This window comes from Mandrillus leucophaeus, unplaced genomic scaffold (genome assembly GCF_000951045.1).
Source record: "Mandrillus leucophaeus isolate KB7577 unplaced genomic scaffold, Mleu.le_1.0 Scaffold12, whole genome shotgun sequence".
Classification (NCBI taxonomy): domain Eukaryota; kingdom Metazoa; phylum Chordata; class Mammalia; order Primates; family Cercopithecidae; genus Mandrillus; species Mandrillus leucophaeus.
In genome coordinates this window covers 2,492,640-2,497,186 of record NW_012100320.1, presented here as the reverse complement: position 1 = coordinate 2,497,186, position 4,547 = coordinate 2,492,640, and positions in this window count along the sequence as shown.

The following is a 4,547-nucleotide window of genomic DNA, read 5'->3' as shown; positions in this document are numbered from 1 at the left end:
ATCTCTACTAAAAATACAAAAATTAGCTGGGCTTGGTGGTGGGCGCCTGTAGTCCCAGCTATTCGGGAGGCTGACCCAAGGAATCGCTTGAACCTGGGAGACAGAGGTTGCAGTGAGCCGAGATCGCACCATTATACACCAGCCTGGGCAACAGGAGCGAAACTCCGTCTTAAAAAAAGAAAAAACAAAAAAACAAAAACCTGAAGAGATGCAAACTTCACGTGGGGAAATATATTCATAATATAAAAACACATGCAAATGTCTTGAGTAAGGCATGTCAGGAACACTTACACAAAAAATCAATTACATCATTTGCATAAAACCTATTAGGTATCCACCCAGTAGGCTAAATCTTTTTCACCACACTGAAAACAAGGAATTTTCTCCTTCCCATTTCCCTTTAATAAACAAGTACTAGAAACACTGAATTACCACTATTTCCCTCCCAAGCCAGAACTCCCATAAATACAATAGAGCAGTGTAGGGCCATGTCTAGGGCATGCTACTCAGTGATCGAAAAAACCACAGATACAGAAGAATCTCTTTCTCTATTCTATTACCATCTTACTAACAAATCAACAAGCATTAAGAAATGTGAAACAAAGTGCAATTTCACACATACAAACTGAACCTAAACCACGGAAGACCAAGTATTTTCTTGTCACTGTGGCATGTGATTCTTCAACCACCTGCTCAGTAATCCCTCTTCAGCTGCACAGCTGCTGCCAATTCCACATGCCCAGCTAGGCAGGTGCTTTGGTGAATTACCTGTTCCCTAGTGAAAAGAGTCCTTCACTGACACTTAGTGGACCCAGAACCTGCCAATCAACATCACCTATCTTCATTTTGTCTGTCACAGACTTTTATAAGGAAGGTATCATGAAGGCGTATTTAATACACTATGATATTTTGCATTTTGCGGGGTTTTTGTTTGTTTGTTTGTTTTAAAGGAAACTGATTTTGAAAAATCAAGTAGAAGAGAGAATTAAGTGACTGAAAAGAAAACTTCCCACACAATATAAGGCTACCTTATCTCAGGCTAGTTCCATCTGCTTGACAGTATTCCCATCCATGACCAGTTTTCCATAAGGGAAGTAACAATTGCTTCGGAGTAGGAGAAAAGGGCAGTACAAGTACTAAGGTACCTGGCAAAGAAGTAAATACAAAGAGGAAGCAGAGTGGGAACTTCTGGAGAACACATATCATTGCTATACTTAGTCTCCATGGCTAAGCTCAGGCAATAGTGTTCTGAGTCAAATAAATAAGGAGTGGCACTTCCACTTGACAGAGCAATCAGTAAACCCCTCAACAAATTATCGTGTTCCAGTCATTTCGTTGCTATATGCTAATTGCTACATAATTGCTACCAGGAGCCAAAATTATGCTTCCATATCCTCACGAAATAAGCACTAATCTGTCCAACTTTCTAGACCTCTATCACAGGGAAATTTTTTTCTACCAAGAAGCTGGGCGGGGTGGTTGGGGGGGAATCCAAAGCACTCTTTGAATGATGGTTACAATCAGAAGACTCGCATGAGATTCCTTGTGGCAAGGGCCCAACTCTGAAGCCACTAAATCTAATCAGGACAAATTTAATCTGAGGCTTCTGCCTTCACTGGCACCTGACAGCATTGAGAAATAAATGCTAAGAGCCCAAGAGCAAAAAGCTTTGGACTCAGTTTAGCTGAGGCTTCACTCAAATATGCCTAGAACACAGAGTTGGAAATAGTCTAAAGACAGACAACACCTCCAGTAAGGCCTGAAGACAGTTCTGTTATCGAAAAATATATAAAGGTCAGAACAACCTGTTCCCTCCTATCAAAGGCCCAACACCTAAGTGGCAGGGCATCATTTAAAGAAACTCACTGAAATACAGGGATAAGGGAGGCACCACAGGCAGACTCACTGCCTCAGAAAGACTTTTACCAAAACCAAAGGCTAAAGTTCTTATTCAACAATATCCTATGGGAAATGGTTGGCTATTGTGTACACAGTACATTATATACAATTCCCCACTCACAATGAGTTTTACTTCTAATCTCTTTTTAAAGAAAAGTTGTATTTAATGTTCTAAATGGAAACCCCTTTTCCAGGCCCAAATAATTTTTTTTTTTTTTTTTTTTTTTTTTTTGAGACAAGGTCCTGGTCTATCACCCAGGCTGGAGTACAGCAGTGCAATCACAGCTCACTGCAGCCTCAACCTCCTGGGCTCAATGAGATCTTTCTACCTCGGCCTCCCAAGTAGCTGCGACCACAGGCGTATGCCACTACACCCAGCTAATATTTTTTATATTTTTTGTTGAGATGGGGTTTTGCCATGTTGCCCAAGCTGGTCTCAAACTCCTGAACTCAAGCGATCTTCCCACCTCAGCCTCCTGAGTAGCTGGGACCACTGGCATGTACCACTATGCCCAGCTAGCTTTATTTTTTTTAATTTTTGTAGAGATGGGTTCTCACTATGTTGCCCAGGCCATTCTCAAACTCCTAGGCTCAAGTGATACTCCTGCCTCAGCCTCCCAAAGCGCTGGGATTACAGGTGTGTGCACCATGCCTGGTCCCAAATAATTTTTTACACAACTAATAGTACATAAACATTATTTGGGCACTTCTATCAGATATGTACAATAGCATTCCTTCTAGTTTGTTCTCATACTTCTCTAATTATCCCTAAGACCTATACATTTTTTCAAAAATGTTTATTTCTTTGGCAAATTTCTTCTTAGTAGAGAGGTAGATACAGACTTTTGCACAATAAGCAAGTCATGTCCTTTCATTAGAGTTAAAATAAATATTGAAAGGTTTGTTCCCACAGCCCTTGCCCAGACAGGCAAATTCTGTGGCTTTTTTATTGTGCTATTATCATTGACCAGGAAGTCACCATTAAAAAGGTACTTGGTTCTTGACTTTTTTATTTTTTATTTTTAAAGAAACAGGGTCTTGCTTTGTTGCCCAAGGCTGGTCTTGAACTCCTGGGATCCAGCCATCCTCTGGCTTCATTTTCCCAAAGTGCCGACATTACAAGCATGAGCCACTGCACCTGGGCTTGACTCCCCATATTAACCCTGCACAGGTTTTTAGTGGTATTCCTAAACAAACAAAAATCACTGCATGAGTGTTCCATTTATATAAAAGAATTAAATATGATGATTCAACTAAGAGTAGAACCTTCCCTTGAAGTCTTCTTCCTTAAGGGTCTGAAACAAACATCATAGTTGAGTCTACCAGACACTATTCCTTCACAACTTAGTACAGGCTAGCCAAAGAGGCAGGCACAACATGGCTGGCATCCCCTATTCTTCTGAAAAATGTGTGCCAATGAGCTCTGCATTGTTCCTCACTCAAAAAGAAGAGCCTTTCTGTCTGGCCTCCTCCAATGGCAAGCCCCAGTCTGGAAAAGGAAGAAAATGGCACTGAGGAGCCTGGGAGATGGAGCATATCCAAAGCTCTCAGACAAGACTTGAACCTATGACCTTCACTGTGTACACAATAGGCGGGTGAGAGGGACCGGTTTATCTCTGCTGCAGCAGTTCTCAGCCCTGGGGTAGCACTCCCGATAAAATGACACGACTATTGTGTGTGGCAGCAGAACAGTCATCTCCTCACAACAGCCTAAACCAGCACTCCCTCCCCCAAGACAAAGCAGCAGGGGTGAAATTAACTCAAGGCTGCAGAGCAAAGCCTAATACAGAAAAAGGAGGCCTGTAGGGGCTTGGGGACTCTCCTCAACCCCTGAGGCTCTGGACACATGGCTGGAAACAGACAGGCTTTTTTCCCCATCTTTCCCACTCTGATTTAGGTAGGGAGCTGTTTCTTAGAGAATTTAATCATCTGTGATTTGTTCAGAAATATTCCCCCTGAAGGGCTCTGATCTCTCCACCCTGTGTGAGCCTAATTCCTAGAAGCTGAAATGACTGTTTGCTGCTGCCTGTTTCACAAACACACATTAATTGGTCAGATGTGTCTCCTCCTCCTCAACCCCAGAGGGAGGAAGGAGAATCTGAGCAAAGCACAGAGATGATCCAACCGTAATTACACATAAAGGGAAAAGAGGGCAGCATGGATTTTCCAAACAGGATAGGGTCACAAACCCTCCTGGGGGTACAAGGATAGCAGTTAAGGTCCAGGCCCAGGGATCCCTCCATCTTGAAGAAAAGGACAGGAGTAAATGTGACCTGAAGACTGTTAGGGGCACACACCCACAACCTTCTTACTGCACGATCCCAGCCACCTTGCTCCCTACTCCTGGGTCACGCACACGTCCTGCTTCCGACTCTATGCTCTGAACAACCCCCGTCCCCCCCCCACAACCCCGCCAACTCCCTGACTGGCCCCAGTCGCCCTGAGCGCCCTCAACGTACCCAGACTCGCCTCGGAAACTCTCTGGCCTGCTCCCATAACCTAGCCAGACCCTAATCCCCTCCCGTGCACCCCTACCCTCAGCCTGAACCGGCCCTGGCCACGCTTTGAACTTCACCCAGCGCCCCTCGACGCCCCCTCCCCCACCCACGCAACGACCCCCTCTACACACCTTCCCCTCGCTCCGCCCC